The sequence below is a fragment of the Neomonachus schauinslandi genome, chromosome 10 (assembly GCF_002201575.2).
Source record: "Neomonachus schauinslandi chromosome 10, ASM220157v2, whole genome shotgun sequence".
Lineage (NCBI taxonomy): Eukaryota > Metazoa > Chordata > Mammalia > Carnivora > Phocidae > Neomonachus > Neomonachus schauinslandi.
Window position 1 is genome coordinate 72,385,010 of NC_058412.1, and position 24,677 is coordinate 72,409,686.

Consider the following 24,677-nt stretch of genomic DNA (forward strand, 5'->3'; position numbering starts at 1 on the left):
GAAATTTTAGAACTGAAAAATACAGTAACAAATAATTCACTGGATGGGCTTAATAAGTAAAATGGAGATGACAAAAGAAAGCCAGTGAACTTGAAGACAGACTGATAAAAAATACCTAGTCCACACAACAAAACAAAACAAAAAAATGAACAGAGCACCAAGGACCTTTAGTATTCCAAAAGGACTAACATTAGCATCACTGGCATCCTTAAAGGAGAGTGAGAGTGTAGTGCAGAAAAGTATCTGAGAAAACAAAGGCTGAAAACTTTACAAACTTGGTGAAAGACACAATGTATATACACATTTGAGAAGCTCAGAGAATCTAAAGAGAATAAACCCCTGAGAAATCCATGCTTAGACACATCGTAGTCAAACTGATAAAAACTAAAAACAGTGAAAAAATTTGAAAGTAGCCAGAAAAATAAAGTGATGCATTGCTTATAGGGGAACAGCAACTTGAATGTGAATTTCTCACCAGAAGCCATGAAGTCCAGAAGAAAATGGCATATTTTTTAAGGGGCTGAAACAAAAGAACTGCCAACACAGAATTTCTATATCCAGAGATAATATCCTTCAGGAATGAAGGCAAAATAAAGACATTCTCAAGTGAAGGTAAGACTAAGAGAAGTCATTGCCAGCAGATTTGTTCTAGAAGAATCACTAAATGGCAGAAGGGAAAAGATGCCAAGGGAAAAATAGAACATTAGTAATGAAGAAATAACAAAGAAATGATAACCATCTGCGTAAATATAATAAACGCTTTTTCTCTTCTTGAAATCCTTAAAATACATTTGGCAGTTGAAATCAAAAACATTAACACTGTCTGCATTTTCTATGTATGTAAATATATAGGACATTACAACAAAAAAGAGGAGGATAAAGAGACACATAGAGTGTTAAGATTTCTACATCCCACTTAAGTGGAAAAATAGTCTAAGTAGACTATAAAAATTTAAGTACAGGCATACCTTAGAGATACTGCAGGTTCAGTTCCAGACCACTGCAATAAAGCAAATATCACAATAAAGTCATTTAAATGAGTTTTTGGCTTCCCAGAGCATATAAAAGTTATGTTTATACTATCTTTAGTCTCTTAAGTGTGCAATAGCAATATGTCTGAAAAAACAATGTACATACCTTAATTTAAAAAAAAACTTTATTGCTAAAAAATGCTATCATCTGAGCTTTCAGTGAGTCATAGTCACTGAACACAGATTATCAAATATAATAATATTAAATCGAATTACATTGAAATATTGTGAGAACTACCAAAATGTGACACAGAGACATGATGTGAGCAATTCATGTTGGGAAAATGGCACCAATAGAATTGCTTGATACAGGGCTGCTTCCCAAAGCTTCAATCAGTAAAAAAAAGGCAGTATCTATAAAGTGAGATAAAGCGAGGTATGCCTGAATGTATATTATAATCCCTAGACCAACCACACACACACACACGCACACACACAGTAGAATGAGATATAGGAAAAAAAACAAACAAAAAAACCCACAATAGGTAAGTTAAAATGGAATACCAAAAACTGTTCAAATAACCCAAAAGAAGACAGGAAAGGGAAAAAGATAAACAAAAAAACCAAAAGAATGGAAAGCAAATAATAAAATAGTAGCACTAAATCCAAACACATAAGTAATTATAATAAATGTAAAACATCTAAACATACCAATTAAAGACAAAGATTGTCAGAATGGATTTTTTAAAAAGATGATCCAATTATATGGCACCTACAAGAAAATTTATTTCAAATACGATGATATGGGTAGGTTAGACGTAAAAGGATGGAAAACGGTATATCATGGAAATACTAATCAAAAGACAGCTGGAGGGGCTATATTAACATCAAATATAGCAAACTTCAAAGCAAAGAAAATTAACAGACATAAAAGGGTCACTATATAACCATATAACCATAAAAGTGTCAATTACCAAGAAGATATTATACTATATATCTTCTAAGTTAGGTGTATGCACCTAACAAGAGAACTTCAAAATACATGAAGCAAAAACTGACCAAACTGGAAGGAGAAATCGACAAACCTCCAATTATAGTTGGAGACTTCAACACTCTTATCTCAGTAATCTATATAACTAATAGACAAAAAAATCAACAGGGATATAGAACTGAACAATCCCATCAACCAACTGGATCTATCATTTATAGAACATTCCACCCAACAGGAGTAGAGTATATTTTCTTTTCAAGTGCACAGAGAATGTTTCCTGAGACCATAACTCAGGTCATAAAACAAATCTGACAAATTTAAAAGAACTGAAGTAACACAAAATATGTTCTATGGCCATAATGAATTACACTAGAAATCATTAACAGCAAGAAAACAGAAAAATCTCTAAAAACTTGGAAATTTAGTGATGCACTTATAAATAATCCACAGGTCAGAGAAGAAGTCTCAAGGGAAATTAGAAAATATTTTTAACTGAAACAAGATAAAAATACATCAGAATTTGTACAATGTAGTTAAGCAATGTCCAGATGAAAATAGTTCTTAAAAAAAAGGAAATACTGAGGTACATATCTAACAAAACATGCACAAAAGCTGTATGCTGAAAATTACAACACTATTTAAAAAAAAAAAACAAAGAAAACCTAAATAAATGGGAAGACTTACCACTTTCATGGACTGAAGTTCAACATACTCAAGGTGTCAATTCTCCCCATTTGATCTACAGCTTAATACACTTCTAATCAAACCACTGCCCCACAAAATATAGACCAACTTATCTTAAAATCAAAAGCAAAGGAACTAAAATAGCCAAACAATTTTGAAGAATAAAATTAAGCAAGTCATACCAACTGGTTATAAAACTTACTCTAAAGCTACAGTAACTAAGACAGTATGGTACTGCAGAATAAACCAGTTTCAAAAGGTTATATACTGAATAATTTCATTTATATAACATCAGTGGTTGTCAGGGATTAAGGGTGTAATACAGAGGGATAGCACGAGGAAATTTTGGGGGTGATGGCACTATGTTGTATTCTGATTGTGGTGGTGGTTACGTGGATCTATATAGGAGTTAAAATTTAGAGAACTGTGCATCCCCCCCCAAAATCAATTTTACCGTATATTAGTTTAAGAATTTTTTAAGCTTTAAAAAATACAATACTATAAGTTACCTTAGGACTAATTTTTTACGAATTAAGGTTCTAAAGTAAATGTTTTGAGTATGTGTACATCAGTACAATGGGAACATGCAGAGGCAGGAGAATTCAATTTTTAAAAATTACAAAGATATGGCATAGGTATAAATTCTAGACTCAGGTATAAATTCAACTATATCTCTCAACCAACCACAGAGGCTAATTCATACCTAATATCAACTAAACACATATTTAATATTGCCTTGTAAAAAAGATAATTTGAGACAAAACAAACACAGCATATATCAAATCCAAAGGAAGTCTGACTGAAGATTCCACATTCATACTAGCTATTACCTTGGTCCTTGGAATGGAAATGACATTATTATCCATTATCAATATGGTATGTGCCTTGTTTTTTCTAATAGCAGTTAAAGATTTACAATGGTTTATCCATATTTTTCTCATCTGATTCCACTTGACACAAAAAACACGCACTTTCAAGAATGTTGACTGAAGAAAATGACATATATAATGAAGTCTTATTCAGCTACAAAAAAAAGGAGGAAGTCCTACCATTTGCAACAACATGATTTACCTAAAGGACATTAAGCTAAGTGACATAAGCCAGACACAGAAAGACAAGTACTGTTATGATTTCACTAGTATGCAGAATCAATAAAAGTTGAATTCACAGAAGCAGAGTAGAATGGTGGTTGCCAGGGGCTCGGGGGTGGGGGAAATGGGAGAGATGTTGGTCAAAGGGTATGAACTTTCAGTTATAAGATGATTAATTTCTGGGGCGCCTGGGTGGCTCAGTTGGTTAAGCGACTGCCTTTGGCTCAGGTCATGATCCTGGAGTCCCTGGATCGAGTCCCGCATCGGGCTCCCTGCTCGGCAGGGAGTCTGCTTCTCCCTCTGACCCTCCCCTCTCTCATGTGCTCTCTCTCATTCTCTCTCTCAAATAAATAAATAAATCTTTAAAAAAAAAAAAAGATGAATAATTTCTGGGGATAAAATATATACCATGGTGACTATGGTCAATATTACTGTATTGCATACTTCAAATCTGCTGAGAGTAAATCCTGAATGTTCTCACCAAAAAAAGGGTGTGTGTGTAACTACTGGAGGCAATAATGTGTAAATTACCTTGATTGTGGTAATCATTTCACAATGTATATATTTATCAAATCATCACACTGTACACCTTAAATATATACAATTTCTATTTCTCAATTATATCTCAATAAAGCTGGTGAGGGTTGGGGGGGGGGGGCAAGAATGCTGACTGGAACCAAGCATAATTGCACCAATCTATAACGCATCCTAAGAAGACATGAAACTTTCTTTTTTTTTCCCTAAGAAATAAAGTCATAGAAAATGAGCCCACCAAAACACACAGAGGATTATAATTCAAGATAGCTATTCTCTATAATCTTACATATTTTTGGATGACTACCATAAAAGTTAGTAGGTTTTCTCAGATTGTTATTTTAAAAAACAAAAAGACAACTACATGACCAAAATCATTTATTTAAATAAGTGAGCAACCTCACTGTCACTAACTTTTCCTAGTTCTTAGATCATTCAGTGTAAATTATTTGTGGAAGAACTCGATTTCTTTCAAATGACAAGAGCACTTTTATAACTCTTTTTAATTTAAAATCTTCTCAGGATATGAGCTTTAAATAGCAAATGAAGCTCTTACAAGAGCCGAAAGGATGTTAAAATGTAGTTTGGTGCAATTAAAAAATTGACAACAAATATTTACCTATTGATTGACAAGTTGATTACAGAATGCTTAAAATATTTCAATTCCTAGGAGTAATACAAAAAGAGATCACAATGGTATCAGTCCTCAAGGACTTAGCTAAGTAGACGATACAGACCCAGGAGATAATGAAGCACCACAACTGTAAATAAGAAAGTACTATATAGAACAATTAGAGATAACATCTAAATAGATGTCAAAATATTCTTTAGTAAATCTCCCATACAAGTCAAGTAGTAATTCAGAAGAGAAAATAAATTTGGCTGATGAAGGGAGGCCCTGGAGTCCAGTGAAGAGAAGCGTGTACTGGGGCCAGAGGCTTGCCTCAGCTCCGCCATGAAAAACTCCTGGCTAAGTCCCAACTGCTCTATGGTGTCTAGTGAGCAAACATGGTACTTGACACACACACAAAAGGACATTTGCTCATTCACCTCTGATTTGGATATGGCTAAGCATGGAAGGAAGGGCAGGCCAGGGGCTTCTTCTAGAAGTAACTCAGGACTACGGCAAGCTCACTGCTTGAATTCAATACTCCCTTCTCACAAACATGTGCAAGAAAGGGTGCTGATACCAAAAGAAGGAGCTGGTTGCTCTCCTGGCCTCCTCCAGAGCAAAACCTCTTATACCAAGGGTCTCACTGTCCTGGGCCTGGCCGCACTGGCACCTCACAGTCCCAGGAACCCCCTGTGATGCATCAGCTGTCTGGCTTAGTTTCAGTCTGGTTCCCTGGGTCTCAGTAAGTTCATCTCAAAGAGAAAGAATTGGATCAGGTCCTTTACAACATCACAATCTATGAATATAATAAATTAGAAATATGAATCATAGAACATATAAACCTTACTAAGTTGTCAGCTATGACTAAGAACAGCTTATTAAATTTGTTATCTGGACTTTGTTTTACAAGAAATATCAAGCTGTTTGAGAAATGCCAAATCAGAAAAGCAAACACTACGGAAGTCCTATGATTCTTACCTTAGTCTCAAGGTATCAAAATGGTTAGATCTAACAGTAGAACATAACCTATGTTACGTGCAAAGACTCGTTATAGTTCTTCACTAGATTGAATAATTTCAGAGCAATATTCTTATGAATCAAGGAGTGTTAGTACCTCTACAACTCCAAGCACATCAGAGTTCCCAGCAATGTCTGCAGGGAACAAGAAAAGATTACCTTTCTTAACTGCCAGAACTCAAATTCAGAAGTAGAAGAAAGCAAGTCATCTTAACAATTACCAAATGGCAACTAGTAGCTAGGCATCGTGCTGGTCACTTTACATAGATTACCTTATTTACTTCCTGCAATCATCCTATGAGGTAGCTAGTTATTACCATTTTAATGATGAGAAAATTGAGATTCAGGAGGTTGAGAAATTTGCCTAGAGCTACAGAGCCCTTGACAAAGCTTAAAAATGAGGTGATCAAAGAGGAATGTACCACTGTCTCAAGTGTGTTCAGGGAAACACTCTGATCAGCAGACCCAATTGTTCACATCCCTTTGGTAGACATAGCCTTTGTATGATGATGTTGGTGATGTGGGCCATCAAACAATCATGGCTTCATATTATTTCTTAATGCAAATTAAGAAATTAATGTTGTTTTCCAAATGAGTCTTCAGTAGATTTGCTTAGCATGAAATCACTTCCCCTGACCAAACTGACTTTCTGGATCTACAACTGCTGAGGAACAGACATCAGACTACTCAAGTTAAGGTCATTCTCTGAGGTCTGGTATGAATGGCACCTCCCCGGGGGAAGTGTCTATTTCTTTTTTTCATTAACCACAACATTCCTTTGTCTCTTCTTCTGAATATTAACTTTCTCTGTTGGATTTCTAACATGTTCTATATATAGCAAAAAATGTGAAGCTGAGTCACTACAGTGAGTTCCTGAAGAGCACTAGGTCCATATGCTCAAGATGCCAGGGAGAGAAACAGCAAATATAATATTTTATTGAGAAAACTAAAGACTATAACTTCTCTTTTAACATAAGGACATCTACATTTGCAAGGAGGTAGGCAGTAACAATAAGACAAAATGTCTTTAAAAAACAAAAAGCTCTGGAAAACAGAAAAAAGAAAAGAAAGCAAGCAATATTCAATCTCTTCAAGTGTACAAAGAAGTGCTTGATAGAAACCCATAATTTTAAACTATAAAACATGTGAGATTGCCTTAGTTTAGAAAAAAAGTTTGGGGGGCGCCTGGGTGGCTCAGTTGGTTAAGCGACTGCCTTCGGCTCAGGTCATGATCCTGGAGTCCCGGGGTCGAGTCCCACATCAGGCTCCCTGCTTAGCAGGGAGTCTGCTTCTTCCTCTGACCCTCCCCCCTCTTGTGCTCTCTCTCTCTCAAATAAATAAATAAAATCTTAGGAAAAAAAAAAAGAAAAAAGTTTGGAATATATACTACACTAGATTTATACTGATAAAGCTCAAGCTACAGAATCTGCAAAAAATGGAAAAGAGGCATGATCAAGAGGAGAAGAACTAAAAATCATTCCTCCTTCATCCTCCCAATCATTAATTTTAACACAATTTTAAAAACGAAAGCAAGCTGTTTTTCGGATGATTAATAACATCGTAGTACATGCTTATTGTAGAAAATGTGAAAAACATTAAATAGTGTATGAGATGATTGAAAAATAACCCATAATCTAACTACTTACATAATATTTTATATTCTATCTTTTAAATAAAGATTTCCTTTTTAAAAAACTCAAAAGTATCACTCTACTTTTTTTGTTTACTGCATTGTGAACATTTTTTTATACCTTACGCCCTCAAACATCCTAAAGCTCATGATTTTTATCACTTGTCAATCAATCATTTTTAGTATACTAAACAAAAATTTTAAAGAACATGATTTATAATGGTTTTATAGTATTTGGTCATACAGTAGCATAATCTAACCATTTCAGAGGCTTCCCATTTTTTAACATTATAAATAGCACTGTAATGAATAAGTAATACATACCCACGCATACATTTATATGCATCTCTTATTTCCTTATAATAAATTCCTAAAGATAGAATTTGGGGGGAAAGAGTATGAACAATTTTAAGGATTCTGAATATTACCAAATTACCACTGTAATGGACTGTTTGCATACCCTCCAACCCACCGTGTTGAAATCTAATTAATCCCTGATGTGATGGTATTTGAAAATGGGACCTTTGGGAGGTAATTAGATCATGAGGGTGGAGTCCTCATGAATGGGATTAGTGCCCTTGTAAGAGGCCAGAGAGCTAGCTAGCTCTCTTTCTACCACTTGAGGAAACAGAGAGTCTGCAGTCTACAATCCTAAAAAAAGGCTCACTAGAACCCAACCATGCTGACACCCTACCTAGGACTTCTAGCCTCCAGAACCGTGAGAAATAAATTCTACTGTTTATAAGCCCCCTGTTATTTATAATACCCTAAGTTTATGGTATTTTGTTCTAGCAGCGTGAGCTAGGGTAGCCATTTAGAAAGTTGTATCAATTTGTGCTCCTACCAAAAGAAGGAATTTGCCAACACCTGATTCTTTTAATATGCCAGACCTATTAAAGCATGCAACCTATGACATAATGATTCTAACCTCTTAAGCTTTTTCCATAAGTTTATTTCATAAGCTTAGAGGAAAATATTTTGTAGTAAAATTTTTTTACCTGTGATTAAGCAGTTTTTCCAGTGTTGTTTTTTAAACAAATTTATCTCTATTAAATTAGTTAACTGAAATAGTATGAATTGCATAAATTCATTTAAAAACTAAGGTTATTAAATGGGCAGTGCGGGTCTGTGATTCCTGAGCGAAGGGAAACAAAGATTCTTGAATGCCTTGACTTTCTGCTTATGCCACAGGGAAGGGAAACCTAAAAAGAGCACAGAGATCTCACTGAGTTGAGGAAACAGAACTTGAAGTTTGAAGCTAATGAAGTCACTGGAATTTAAGGTGCAGAATACAAGAAAGAAGGGAGTTGTGGAGAGAAAAAGTTTCAGAAATCTGGAGAGAGATCTCCTAATTCTTTGCCTGGAGACTAACCTGCACATGCACAAGGCAAGACTCCATGAGACCAAAGAATAAAATCTGGGGGAAAAACAACTAGAGAGTGTGAGGTGAACAACTATTTGAGCTTGCAAAGGTCTGGGAGACATTCAAATTCCTGGCGGAGTAGAGACATCTCATTGAATATCACATGCATTTGATAGACACCCCAGAAAGGCCATACCTCTGTATCAGGGCTAAGCTAGTCCTGGAATAAATAAAATGCTGAAAGCCAAAGATAAAGAGAAAAAGAGAGAATCTTTAAAGTAGCCAGAAGAGCAAAAAAGACATATTACACCAAAAGAACAATGGTAAAAATAATCACTAACTTCTTATCAGAAAAATTTAAGCTAGAAGATATTTAAATGATGACTTTAAAGTGCTGCAAGGGGGAAAAAATGCTATCAACTTAAATTCTATATCCAGCATAAATATAAATAAAACAAGCTCCAGAATTGTCCTCCTGTCATAAACAAGTAGAAAACTAGTCAAAATATGAAACAACTGTTTCCAGATAGTAGACAACAGGGCATATGGAAACATGATCCTTGAAAGAAGGGAAACAAACGAGGTGAGCCCAAAGACTGTCCCTGCTTTCTGTGTGGACTACAGCACATGCAAGGGGAACCCAAGTAGGCATATTACCACAAAGGAAGAAACTAAATATAAATGCTCCAAAAACCTGTAAAAAGGGTATCCTTGAATTTCTGGCTAAATATCAATCTGCATATGTGTTGTATGAAAATCTATGAGGCTAGACAGAGAACAACTTCCAAAAAAATAACAAATGCTAGGGAGCTCTAACCCAAACAACTCCCAAAGTTCACATAGGGCCAGGATCATTCAGCTTCCGCCAACCCAAGGTGAATAAACCTTGATAAAGACATGATGCAATCAAGGGAGACACAAGAAGGGGCATGCCTCAGTAATGGGCCCAAACTAGACCTACACTGAAAGCTATTCTAGAACTGCCAAAACCCAAACCCAAAAAACCCTGAAAACAAAACTCAAAAGATCAAGCTGATCCACAAATAAATTAACTGCCTGCCAGAACAAAACTCAATACTCAAGAAAGAAAAAAAAAAAAAAAATAACAACTTCCCACCAAAAAAAAACAAAAATCCCAAAAAAAAAAAAAAAAAAAAAAATCAAGACACTCAACGTAACTCCATAAAAAATTACCAGACATAAGAAAAAATAAGAAATGGTAACTTATAATCAGGATCTAGAAGTGGTAGGAATTAGGAGAACTTTTAATATAAAGGCTTTACTTTTTATTTTTTTAAAGATTTATTTGAGGGGTTGGGGGGAGAATGTGTGTGCGTGAGTGGGGGGAGGGACAGAGAGAGACAGAATCTCAAGCAGACCCTTTATTGAGTGCGGAGCCCAATGAGGGGCTCGATCCCATGACCCAGAGACCACGACCTGAGCCAAAATCAAGAGTCGGATGCCTAACCTAACCGACTGAGCCACCCAGGTGCCCTGAGAACTTTTAATATAAGGACTTTAAAACAGTACTTAGAAAAAAATTTACAGGCTTAATGAAAAACATGAACATAAGAAAAGATAAAAATTTCAACAGAGAAATGGAAATTATTTTTTAGAAAAACAGTGGTAATTCTAGAACGATAAAAAAGTATATCTGATATAAATAATTAACTGGATAGAAATAATAGCATATCAGATAAAGGATACTTAAAAAGAAAATCAGTGTACTTGAAGACAGGGCAACAGAAACTTTTCAAACTGAAGGAAAAGAAAAAAGGACCGGAAGAAAAATGGACAGAGCTTCAGTGACCTGCCAAAAAACCCATGTAGGACTAAAGTCTGAGGAGAAAAGAAACACTTGGGAATTTAAAATTTTGAAGAGAGATGGCTAAAAATTTTACAAATATGATGAAAACAATACACCCACAGATCTAAGAAGCTCAATAAGCCCTAAGGATAAACAAAATGAAACCACACCAAGGAGTATTATATCAAAGTTGTTGAAATCCAGTGAGAGAGAGAAAAATCTTAGGAGCAACTAAAGGGTAAAGGCATATTACATATAGGAAAACAAATATAAAAATCACCACAGAATTCCTGTCAGAAGTTATGCAACTAAAATAGTAAAAAAAAAAAAAGAAAAAAGAAAAAGAAATACCTTTAAAGTGCTAAAAGGAGGGGAAAAACCCTGAAAACCTAGAATTCTGCATCCACTAACAATAGCTTTCAAAATTGAAAGCAAAATAAGGGGGTGGGGGAGGCTGCATTATAAGAAATGTAAAAGGAAGTTTTCAAACAAAAGGAATAGGATACCTGACACAAAGTTGGATCTACACAAAGAAATAAATATCTAAAGAAATGGTTAAAATGAAGGTAAATATTAAAGACATTTTTCTCATTTTTTAAAAGATTTTATTTATTTGAGAGAGAGAGAGAGAGAGGGCGCACGAGCCGGGCGGGGGAGGGGGGGCGGTGGGCAGAGGGAGAGGGAGAAGCAGACTCCCCGCTGAGCAGGGAGTCCAACTTGCGGCTCTATCCCAGGACCCTAGGATTATGACCTGAGCCAAAGGCAGGAGCTTAACTGACTGAGCCACCCAGGTGTCCCCATTTTTCTCATTTTTAATTGCTCTAAAAAGTAAGTGCCTAACAAAAGCAAAAACTAGCAATGGGGTTTAAAGCCCACATAAAATCAAAATATATGACAAAAAAAAAAAATGCCCAAAAGATGAGAGGAATTGGGAGTATATCATTATGTAAGATTTTTGCATTACACATGAAGTGGCATATTATTTGAGGGCAGACTGTTATTAAAAATAACCCATCCAAAAGCAGATAGAAAACCAACGAAAAAAGAAAAAACAGTAAACAAATGATAAGACAGTACATTTTAATCCAACCATATCAATAACTGTATTAAATGTAAATGGTCTAAACTAGTGGTTGGCAAACTCTCTGTAAAGAACCGGAAAATGTTTTGGGCTTTAAGGACTATATGGTCTCTATCCCAACTACTAAACCTTGACATCATAGCATAAAAGCAGCCATAGATAGTATGTAAATGAATGGGCATGACTGTGTCCCAATAAAACATTCACATAAACAGGTGGCAGGCCAGATTTGGTCTGCCAGCCATAGTTTCGCCAACTCAAGTCTAAACATACCAAATTTATAAAGATGTAGACTGGATAAAAAAGCAAGACCCAACTACATGCTGTATACCAAAAAAAAAAAATTAAATATAAACGACATAAAGAGGTTAAAAGTAAGTGGATGGAAAAAGATACAGCATGCAAATATTAATCAAAAGAAATTTTAGTATCAGACACAGAGACTTCGGAACAAGAGAAATTACCAGCAATAAAAAAGGTATTTCATGATGACAGAGCGGTCAATTCATCAACAAGACTTAATCCTAAATGTGCTGTAACACATGTAACAATGCTTAGAACATGAAACAAATCTGAAGGAACTGAAAGGAGAAAGAGATAAATCTAAACTTGTAGGTGAAAACTTCAACTCTTTTCACGATAGAACAAGTAAATAGCAAATTGGTAAAAATATAAGAAGATATACAAAGGCCAACCTAACTGACATTTACGGAACACAGCACCCAGTAAGAGAAAATACAGTCTTCTCAAGTACACACTGAACATTAACCAAGATATACCATATGTTGGGACATAAACCAATCAAAAGGTTTAAATGAACTGAAATTATTAAGAATATGTTCTCTGACCAAAATGGCATTAAATGAAAACACAGTAACAAAATACCTGGAAAATCCCAAACATTTGGGAATTATTTTTTTTAATAAATTTTTTTTAAAGATTTTATTTATTCATTTGAGACACAGAGATACAGAGAGAGAGAAAGAGCATGAGCAGGGGGAGAGGCAGAGGTAGAGGGAGAAGCAGGCTTCCCACTGAACCTGATGTGGGGCTCCATTCCAGGACCCTGGGATCATGATCTGAGCCGAAGGCAGACACTCAACCATCTGAGCCACCCAGGCACCCCCTGGAAATTATTTGACAACACTTCAGAACAATCCATAGGTCAAAGAAAAAAATTACAAGTGAAAAAAGAAAATATTTTGAATGAAATAACAAAAATTTATGACTTTAAAAGTTGATAACTTTTTAAATAAAGTATTAATTCAATGATCTAAACTTTCACCTTAAAAGCTAGAAAAAGTATAACAAAGTAAGGCGAAGGTAAGGAATTAATGAAAGCTCAACTCATGAACTAGAAAACAGATAAACCACAGAGAAAATCAACAAAACCAAAAGTTGATTTTTGAAAGGACTGATAAAATTGATAAGCCCTAACTGGACTAATCATGAAAGGAAAGGTGAAATGGACAAATGCCTCAAGACACAAATTACCAAAACAGGAATAAAAAGAAGTAGAATAGTCTTACATCTATTCATTTAAAAATTGAATCCTTAATTAAGAACCTTTCCACAAAAAACAAGACACACAACTCTTCAGGCTCAGATAGCTTCATTGGTGAATTCTATCAAACATTTAAGGAAGACCATCAGTTGTACCCAAACTCTTTTATAAAAGAAATGAAGAGGGGACATTGTTAGTGGGAGTATAAAATGGTAAACCCACCTTGGAAACTGTTCTGTCAGTTTCTCATAATGTTAAACATACACCCATCCTATAACCCAGCAATTCGACTTCTAGGTAGTCACCCACAAGTAAGGAATATCCGTGTCACAAAAGCCTTGTACATAGGAGCATTAGTCCTAGCAGCTGAAGACCAGAAACAACCCTTTCCTACAGTAATAATAGTTAAATTATAGTATATCCATACAACGGAATGCTACTCAGCAACTAAAAGGAACTAACTACTGTTACATGTAACATGGATGAATCTATATTTTAAACAAGAGCTTCATATAAATTTTATGCCCTGGCAAGTCTGAGAACCACTGTTATTACAAGAAGCACACACATAATAACAAAAAGGGAAAATATAAGAGATTTAGGTAGTTCATAAATTAATCAGTGCCACATACATCATAAACTGTATATAACAGTTGTCATTTTTCGTAGATGCTTAATTGCTATTTCAATTATGGTTACTATAGTCCTCTGTTTGTGTTCAAATTTCTACTTATGTCCTTCATGGACTTCCAGTTCCAAATTTTAGTCTTTGATCCTCTCACTACTCTAATTTCTCATTAATTCCAACTTAAACTATGCATTTGAGATAAGGAATCCTGTTGACCAGTTCCTTTTCTTTTTTTCTTAATGTTCTACTTCCTTAGTACAGTTTTCTCGACCTCTTAATAGTGGTATTCTTACTATTTGCTGCACAGCCTTGACTTTCTACCTCCTTTAAAATTGAACCAAAAACTCATCTTTTCCACTAAGTGCTAAACCACCTCAGATTTTTTCCAAATTCCCTCAGCACTTGAAGATCTTGCTAATAGACAGGCTATTTATTTTACTGAGTTTGGACACCTCCTCTTCATGACTCACCAACTCCATCCCCTGGCTTAGAGAGTAGAGCCTTTGGAAGCGAACTGAAAAGATTACAGTTCTCTTCAAGGTTCTTTCTCTTGAGATATTCCGTCTTGGAATGCATTCTATTTGTCAGAGCCTTAAGCTCTATAATGCTAAAGGGTAGGAGAGAAAGAGAGGCAGAGATGGTTGATTGGACTGCTCTGGACTAGATTTTCAAGAAGGTGAAAAAACCCTTCAGGCTTCAGTATCTGTTCAGACTACCTCACCAGCCCAAGGAAACAAACAAGATTCCAAAGAGAGTTTCAGTGAGGAATAAGAAAGTACATTTGTTATGAATGTACTATGGTACACTGTTCCAAGGACACTAAAATATTTCTGGCAGCAAATGTTTCTACATACTCTTTGTAAGGTTAGGTGGTGGTGGTGGTGGTGGGGAGGTTGAGTTGAGGGGGGCAAAAGGCAAATATTAAAAAAATGTCTATACTCTTGAACTAAGTGCCAGTATTGGCAGTTACTTTTTGTTCTGCATACATTATTATTTAGGAATTATGGTCATTACCCACTTAATTTCACAAGTTTCAACTCTATAAACTTTTTGCCTTTCAAATCCTATCTATAAACCTGTCCACACTTCTGAGCTAGACCCATATTTACAGCTGATGTTTTGGTCATGTTATTACTTACCTAAAAAGTGTTAACTACTTACCTAGAAACAAATCCAGTATTCGCCCTCTCTCAAACTTGCACATATTATTCAACTGCCAAGTCAGGAACCTTAGACATCCTCAGCCTCTATCACCTCCAAACACTAACCAAGTCCGGACAGTTTAAACTCCTATATATCTGTGATATCAGTGCTTTTGTTTCTATCCCCACTACAAATTCCTTAATTCAGACCACCAAAATCTCTTTCCTGAACTAGGGCAGACCTTAAATGGCATCCCTGCCTGTGATCTATCCTATCGGAGGCCAGAGAGAATGCCTCATTCACTTACTCTGCCATACGTATTACTTGGTGAATAAGTATCTCCAATCTCTATTCCTCCAGACTATTCTCTTTATTACTGCTATAACCAGTTTTCTACAACAACAAACTGTGTCACTTCCCCACCTACAAAACAAAATAAAAACCTAAACTCCTTGTATGGCATATGAGACCATTAACAACTTGTTCCCATTCTACCTTGATTCTAGTCTGATTTCCTAATTTTCTTTTGTACTCATTTTGACAGATCAAACTTCACCTTTCTCCTTAAACACAATATACCCTTTCATTTTTAATAATCTAGGACAAATAGAAACTCAGTCCAGCTTGCTTTATTTTTATGATCACCCTTACACTATTTAAAGCCATTAGCTAAACCTGTACAGAAGTGATGAGTGAACCATCAGAAGATATAGCCAACTCTGTTAGCTTATTGTCATATTCTTATTAATATGGTCAGCATAGACTAAATGGAAAAGTGAGTAAAATATTTCAACTGCTTGCTGAGCTTCTTCCTTACCGTAAATTAATGTTAGAAGTCTTCAGTTACAGACTTACTACCCTCCTTTTGATTGACAGGCACAAAGAGAACTATAATTCAAATTTCTTCACATCTATCCTTTTCCTTCATCTTTAACACCTCCCTTTCCCATTTCTGCTGTTTCTCCTCTTGTACTTTCCTTCCCCTGCTACTACCTAAGTCTTCTAACACCCTCTTTGTCCACCCTTTACAAGAACATCAGTATTCCTCTAGCACTTCCTGGTAGAGCACCTAAAATCTTATGAAGTACTTTCACATATACTTACGTGATTCTTGCAACCTCATTTTTTGGGATTCCAAAATCAGCAAATATCAAGGGTGTGTGTGTGGGGGGGGGTGGCAGTTTATACTGTGAAAATTAAAAGGAAACAAGGAAACCTCATTTAGAATGGAGCCAGGAGGCCAGCAGGGGGAGCTCTCACGCCCTATCACTTCTATCACTTTTGTCAATTGCAGACCCAACAGGAAGAGAGGTACCTTGCAAGTTAGTACTCCTTTAGCTACTACTTTACTATCCCAGCAGGAGGGGCAACAGCCCAGCCAATGAGAGACTGTCACAACTCAGCCAATGTGGTTTTTTTGTTGTTGTTTTGTTTTTTTAAGATTTTATTTATTTGACAGAGAGAGACACAGCAAGAGAGGGAACACAAGCAGGGGGAGTGGGAGAGGGAGAAGCAGGCTTCCCGCTGAGCAGCAAGCCTGATGCGGGCTCGATCCCAGAACCCTGGGATGATGACCTGAGCCAAAGGCAGATGCTTAATGATTGAGCCACCCAAGCGCCCCCCAACTGCTAGTTTAATCCAATGAACTTTTTGTTTATAACAGCCGTCCCACTTTCTCCCTTTCCTCTGTGAAAGAGAGGTCCTCTCCTTTGTTCTCTAGACTTGCTTGTGGTTTTGCCATAGCTTGCTTATTCGGGATTGCAATTCTCTGCTATTTCCAGGTAAACCCATTTTTGCTGGTAAAATAGCTGACAGTTTTATTTCTAAGGTTAACAATATACAGCAGAGGCTGCTCACCCAAGTAAAATTTAAGATACTTTCTTATATTTTAACTCATCTGAGGAAACTGCAGTTTTAAAAAGTTATTATTCATCTAACATACTGCTATTCCCTCTGCCTAGAACTCCACAATCCCTCTTCACCTGCTCATCTCTCAAGACACATCTCAAGCCTTCCCCTATTCCCAGAGCAAGCATATTACACCTATTTCAATGCTATCCTAATGTTTTTCACACCACTTACTTCATACCACTGGAAGAATCCAGGTATCGGGACTCTTAATTCTGGTGTCTTTTCTACCAAATAAGGTTTTCCTTATTAACTAATGTTACCTTATTAATGCGCATTAATGATTCAACATTTCATAGTGAAGAGGAGAAACATTTTATGGATGGCCTGTGTTATTTTCCAATCTCTAGGGTAAAACTGTACACCAAAAAATCCCTTACCTTTCTTTAAAAATCAGGAATTTAAGGAATGTCTCCAAATCCTCTCAAAATATATAGATATGATCTCTCCTGGTAATGGCATCCAAAGCTGCCACAGCAAAGGAGAAAAACAGCATTTCATAAACCCTAAATTAAACTATTGTAAGTTTTAAAAGATGTCTGTTAATATCTTGGGAAACATTTAGGATTAACAATCAAAAGATGAGGGCCTTGGTCCTGACTCCCATCACATATTGGGTAACTTGGAAAAGTCACTTAACCTCCCTGAGCCAAATTTCCTTTTTTGAGAAAATTGGACAATGCCACTTACCTTTCAGAATTGTTCGGAGAATTCAATGAAAAAAAAATGACTGCAAATCACTTAGCCTGGAACATAATAAACAGTCAAAAAAAAAGGTAATCTCTTTAATAATTATTTTCATATACATCATTTTTGTCTTCAGAACTATGCCCAACAACTCTCAACACATTCCAGGACTTTGTGGCCCAGCAACAACTACAATAAATGCCCTCAAAGAAGCTATCTCCATGACTTCTGGATCCCCTTCCTGAGTCACAACTCAGGTCCTGTAAATATAATTTGGAGTATCTGCACAGAAACTCATCAAAGGATGTTCCTGTAGCTTCTCCTTGTTGGCTTGGCTGTCAACTACCTGGAACAGCATAAAGAGTCAGCTGCAAATCTGGCAACTTTCACTGCCTGTCTGTCTTTTAAATCATTTATAAAGGGGCGCCTGGGTGGCTCAGTCGTTAAGTGTCTGCCTTCAGCTCAGGTCATGATCCCAGAGTCCTGGGATCGAGCCCCACATCGGGCTCCCTGCTCAGCGGGAAGCCTTCTTCGCCCTCTCCCATTCCCCCTGCTTGTGTTCCTGCTCTTGCTATCTCTCTCTCTCTGTCAAATAAATAAATAAAATCTTTAAAAAAATTAATCATTTATAAAAAAGAAAAAAAATGTTAAATAAAATTGGTCCCAGAACTGATCACCTGAAGGGTAATGAGGCTGGACTATTGTCTCATGTTAATAACCAAAGTCAGGGGCGCCTGGGTGGCTCAGTTGGTTAAGCAACTGCCTTCGGCTCAGGTCATGATCCTAGAGTCCTGGGATCGAGCCCCACATCGGGCTCCCTGCTCAGCAGGGAGTCTGCTTCTCCCTCTGATCCTCCCCCTCTCATGCTGTCTCCCATTCTCTCTCTCAGATAAATAAATAAAATCTTTAAAAGAAAAAAATAATAACCAAAGTCAAAGACTAAATAATTAGATAAATAAGCTCTCCTTTGGGGGCGCCTGGGTGGCTCAGTCATTAAGCATCTGCCTTTGGTTCAGGTCATGATCCCAGGGTCCTGGGATCGAGCCCCGCATCGGGCTCCCTGCTCAGCGGGGAAGCCTGCTTCTCCCTCTCCCACTCCCCCTGCTTGTGTTCCCGCTCTCGCTGTCTCTCTCTCTCTGTCAAATAAATAAATACACAAATACATAAATAAATAAATAAACTCTTAAAAAAAAATAAGCTCCCCTTTAGCTATGTGCATATTTTAACCCCTAAAAAAAATACCTGGACTTCTTCCAATATATTTTATTTAATGTTAAGTTTATTTTTCAGCTTTGGAATATTTCACCTATTTTCCTTATACAAAGAAACTAATCTGCAGAACCCAGGGTCTACGTTAGGGCTAAACTCTTATAAAATCCTGGTTTTCCTCCACATTTCTCTTTTTTCCAACTTCCAATTCTTCACTCCCCTTTATCTGACTACGCACTATATATGAAGGCTTGTAGTTCAGTTCCCAAATCATTCCTGTTTCATCATTCTACCTTTCATGTTCCATTTTAAGTACTTATACATTATTTAAGTAAGCTTCTGTCCTTTTTAATTACTTGAAATACAGTGTATCAATACTTGATTACCACCTCTAACTGAAGAATCTTGCCCAGAATAGAAAGACTGGATATTATTCCTATTACAGGAGTCTTCAAATAAAATAAGGAAGTCGTAATTTGAAGATAATCCCAGAGCAATAAGCCTATTTCAAAATCTTTTTTTTCAAAATTACCTTCCTCACTGCTTATTATTAGCTTTGATAAAAGATTATTGTATGACATCTCATCAAAGCAAAGGTAAATTTAATTTTGGTGTTTAACATCACATGAGCAAAAGGCTTATGGACTTTTTAGAGAAAAACTTACTCTACTGTACTTGGCAATAAGTGTCATTATGATTATGGTCTCTCTCAAATCATTCCTTAGGATTTTTCACCTACATGTACAATAAAGACAGGTAACTAATTCCCAGTTAAACTACTCAGATGTAAATTTACCCAACATTAACATGAATCAACAGTCCAGCCAGTTACCAGTCAAGATTACCAGATTCAAAAGCCCTCTCTCCATTACCCACTAAAAAGTAAGACAGTTGGCTAACTCAGAAAAATAATTTATTGAGTAAGGAAAATGATTCATATTTCCCTTCAGTCATTCTCTAACATCTACATTGGAGCTAAGAAAGTAGTTTGCATGGTCCATACCTACTCAGTCCTTGTATCCATGAATTTTAAATATGAATAACTGGCAAATTCACAACACCATAATTATTTTTAAACATATAAAAAATTGCAACTTAATGAATAATTGAGTAATAACTGGTTATATTTTATTATAACATGGTATTTCTAATGCCTCTTGAAACCATACTTAAATATTTTATTCACATAATTAGATTATGTAATTGAAAGAAAAGATCTGCATGTCTAAGTTCTACAAAATTCCTAAAGGCATTTCATGATTCCAAAAATGTCCAATAAATTGTAATAATTTCATAATCCTTATAATATAGTTAATCAAAAGAAGATTAGGAGTTGGTCACTCTCAAACATTAAAATTCTGTATCAGTGGAAGAAAAATATGATCCTGAAAGCTTCTGATAGCTCCATGTAATGCTTACTTCAGATTAAAGGGATGACCCATGTATTTATCACCTGAAGTACCTACCAACAGAATGCCTGCCTGAGATCTGAAACAAAATAGCACGAACCTACTACTAACATAATAAAAATGCTTTTGAGCTACTCTTGTTTCTGATTTTAATCTCTAACCTGTAAAATGGACTCAATTGAATGAAACTCTAAAAATAAGGGCAATTAAAAATATGTGATATACATTTTTTAAATAATTGAAATTAATGTTTAAAAAGAGGCATAAAAAAGTATGCTCATGTATGACAGAAGTTACATGTTGTGACAGTAGGTAAACGTTTGTGACAGTAGGTAAAGGTGCATGAGAACCAAAGTTAAGGGGACTACAAGCCAAAGAGCTGTTATAAAAGCAATAGAAGAACCTGATAAGGCAGAACCAAAGAATATGTAGGAAAAGTCCACCACGGTCATTTAAAAAACATTTGCTAAACCACATGTGCGTAACACTAATTAGACCTGGGTTACAGCAAAGTAAAAAGAACAGAATGTTACAAAATTGGAATTACACAAATTTTACCACTAAAACCTAACAGTATAATGAATGAAGTCATCAAAACATTCACTTAATAGAAAACAAGGTTCAAGGATTTTCTCATGGCTTCATTGACAGAAAGGGATTGTAATGAATAATAGATCTTATAAATTCCTGATTTCCTCACCTAAGCTTACCCAGTAAGCCTTTGGAACTCACTGCATTTTCACTAGGATACCTGCAAATCAATTACTGGCATTTTGATTCTAGAATAATGTCATTGCAACAAGGGTCTCCAGATGACATTGAGAAAAATAGACTCACTTGCTCTAACTTGCTATGCATACCTAATTAAAAGTCCAAGATGAGCCGAGAAAGGAGAAAACAAAAAACAAACAAACATGAGGGCATCATCTGCACTAAGAGCCTGGTAAGACAGGCTATTATGTGATCATGTATTTATCTAGGAATTTTTTGTAGCCTCAAAGTGACTTCATTAATAGCAGAGAAACAAATGGGCACACAAGTGTCTGTATACACCTAACAAGCCATAAAGAATAGTGTCCAATATCTGTTGCACCCTTACTGTGTGCTAAGGAAAGAAACACTTTGAATCCTCACCACTCTCCTATGAGGTAGGTACTTTTATTACCCTCACTCTACAGATGAGGAAACCTAAAGTACACAGTGGTTAAATCACTTGCCAGACATCATAATCTTATTAAGTGTCTGAGATATAAAGTCAGTTGGTCTCTATTACAACTATGACAGAAATTATGTTTTCATAATTATCATGTAATTCTACTATTGCTCTTATTTTTAAAGGTACTAAAACCCATGTTAACATAACAAAACTCCCACACTTACTGAGAATAATAATTTTCATATAATTTACTTTGAAAGTACAGGAGCCTTTGGATTCTGAAGATCTTGTAAGCAATTAATTTTTAGCATAAAAATGACAGAACAGTAGCCTGCCCTAAGCTCATCTAATATTTTAATCTAGATGACATGACAGTTTGTCTCTTCCCAATGAGAGAAATATCAGCGCTTCCACTAACAATGAAGCATATTGTTTAAAACTTCTCAATAAAAGCTCGTCCAGTTTTACATCATTTCATGTATAAATGTAGTCAGCTCAAACTTCCCCATCCTTAGAAGTGAACAACATCACAAATAATCCAAAAACCATTTATAGTTGGCACTGCAACTCTTTGGTAATAAACAATGTGAATGTGATAATGTAGAAAAACCCTGGACTAGAGTCCAGAGACCTGCCCACCGATCCTGGCTCTGTCACTAACTAGCAATTTAGTCCCTTCCACTGCTCTGGGCATTGGTTTCCTGATATGCAAAATAATCATCTCCATGGCCTACTCTCCCAGCTCTAAAACAAATGTGACTCTTGTACATACATCTTTTTTCCAAGCTTCCCATTCTCATTCTATTTAGTTATTATCATCAATTTGCAGGCATTAAACATTATTTTTCCATGGTTCTACAAAAGGAGGAAACTGCCCATTCTTAACTAAGGTGATAAGGGAAAGCCTTCAGGACCACTAGTTTACCATAGATGAGTCTCAAGGTGAATAATGTAGAAGTTATAATGCTAAAAGGTGTTAGGTTTCAATATTTAGGTTACCATTTTGTGTGTCAGTACATTCTCCCTAAGGACAAATAGTAAAATTCAAGGACAATAGGGAGAAAAAAATGTAATTATCCATCAGTTATTGAAAAACTAAAAAGGTGCCAAATTAAAATATTAGTACTTTTTTGCAGAACATTTTTCTCTGATGAATTACATTACAATGCAACATATCATCTACAAATTTTCTCAAGTATGTTTTAAGTACTCCCTAAAAAAAAGAGGCCTTCCTTTTTTAAATTGTGAGGAATTAGTAAGATAATATACATATGATTAAGAAAATATTTAAAAGAGGAAAAGATCTAGCTGTGTAATTCTTAGCTTCCTCTTCTCAGTGCCATGAAGAACCTCAAAGGGGTGCTAGAGGTAGAATCTGTGGACTGCCACCGCCTGACCCTCGTATGCATTTTCTGTGTTCCTAACCCAGTCTCAAGAGTGTTATGCAAATACAAATTACTGAAATTAAACTAAGCATCTGACATTAATAATTCAACTGTTAGAAAGCTCAACCTGATTTTAGTCTTGCTTTCTAGATAGAGCTGCTACCTTACCAGCATCTTCCCAGTACAATACTTAAAGTTGACCTTGTAAAGAAACAATTAAAAGCAAGGGAAAGAAAGCATGCGAATTACTTAAAAATCTTGTAGACTAAAAGTAAGTAGCAAATTCCAATAGCACAGTCAGTCCACTCTAAATGTTAAGTCAGGAAGAAGTAAGCCACAGCTATAGAACTGAAAGACCTGAAGAAAGGATATTCAGCAGATGTAGAGGCGGCTACAAGAATTTAAAGGTACAGTTATGAGCACTTCCAGCAAAACTAGTAACTGGTAAAACACCATCAAACATGTACATACATTTTAAAATAAAGGAGAACTGACAAGTTCTAGCAGCAAGCCTCCTCTTGGTTGGAATGCCAAAATAAAATGTCAAAAATCACCTCGTGAATCCAATCCCCCAGCCTTTCAAAGTTCGGAACCAAACCGACATGTGTACTTAAACTGCTTCTTAGCATCCTTCTTTAAATGCAACTCCCTCTCCCAGAAAGTCAGTTCGCTTCGGCTACTTGAATGCCCAAAGCCCAGCACCAAAGAATCGTAGGAGTCCAAGTAGTTGCAGAAGGGTCTTCCAGCGGCCGCCTGCGCATCCCTTTCCACCTCGGGTTAAACCCCCGGAGGTGCTCCGGTCACTTCCCCATCCAAGCTCCCCAGTTCTCTCATCTCCCAGTGGACCGCTTCTCGTCGACCTTGAAGACCCCCGGAACGGAGCCTTAGATCCCAAGTGACTTGGCCGGTTGGCCCCTTCCCCGCAGCGCGCGTTAACTGCCCCCCACAGTCTCCGGTGGCCTCCCTCCGACCCCTATCACGAACGCCCTCCTACCGGCTCCGGACGACCCCCTTCCCCTTAGGCGCTCCACCTCCCTCCAATCAGAAAAATAATTCCTCAGAAATGCATCGAGAGCCTACTAAGCGCAAGCCCCCACTACGCGCAGCGCGGTCTGCCCTGGGCTCGCGGCCCGGACTCGCCGTCCCCCGCCCGCCGTCTCCTCCCGGCCCGAGGGCCGGCGCTGCCTCTGCCCCGGGTGTGGAGGCGCCGGCTGGAGGCGGACTGCGCCGGGCGCGGACACTGGAGGCCCGGCAGGTGGCCACTAACGGCGGCGCGGGGGCCCGGGAACGGGCGCTGGCCGGGCCGAGCGCGGGCCGCGAGGACACTCACCGGTCGGGGCGCGCGGGGCGGCCTCATCCACGGGCACCTGCGGCCAGGCGGACGGGCCCGGACGTCGCAGTCACCGAGAGGGCGAGTCCTCCCGCTCGCCCGCCAGTCCCGTCCCGTCCCCTCCGACTGCCCGATCGAGCGCAGTCCCGTTTCCTCTGGACGGAGCCCGGGGACCCCAGCTCTGCCGGATGCCCCCGCCAGGCCCCCACCCCCTTCCCCGGCCGCCTCCCCCCTTCACCCTTTCCCCTCCCCCCCTCCCCCCAACCCCCACCGGAATGGAAAATACCTCCCGGGGCGGGGGGCGGCGGGGGCACGCCTCTCTGAAGGGCAGCCTACCGTGACCAATAGCAGGCGGGGCTCTGGAGGGGCGGGATTCCTAGCGGCCAATCCGGAGGCGTGTAGGTGAAGGCCGAAGGAGGGAGACAGGGAGCGACAGGGGGCTGGCCCGGGAGTCAGGGAGGTCCGGCCGCTCGGGTGCGCGCTGTGCGCGGCTGCCATTTTGGAGTCGGGCAGCTGAGACGGCGGCCGGGTCCGGC

The 24,677-nt window shown here is 37.6% G+C and overlaps 1 protein-coding gene across 2 annotated transcripts in view; it reads right to left on the minus strand.

Annotated features, from left to right (window-relative positions):
- Window positions 1-24,337, minus strand: part of SOCS5 (suppressor of cytokine signaling 5) — a 59,785-nt gene extending 35,448 nt beyond the window's left edge. Inside the window, exon 1 of one of the 2 annotated variants that reach the window (XM_021701131.1) lies at window positions 24,142-24,337. The gene's annotated coding sequence lies outside the window, so the exon portion shown is untranslated. Of the gene's footprint in view, window positions 1-16,161; window positions 16,236-24,141 lie in introns of those variants that run through there. The other variant, XM_021701132.2, reaches the window with a different exon arrangement.
- Window positions 24,338-24,677: the final 340 nt, after the last annotated feature.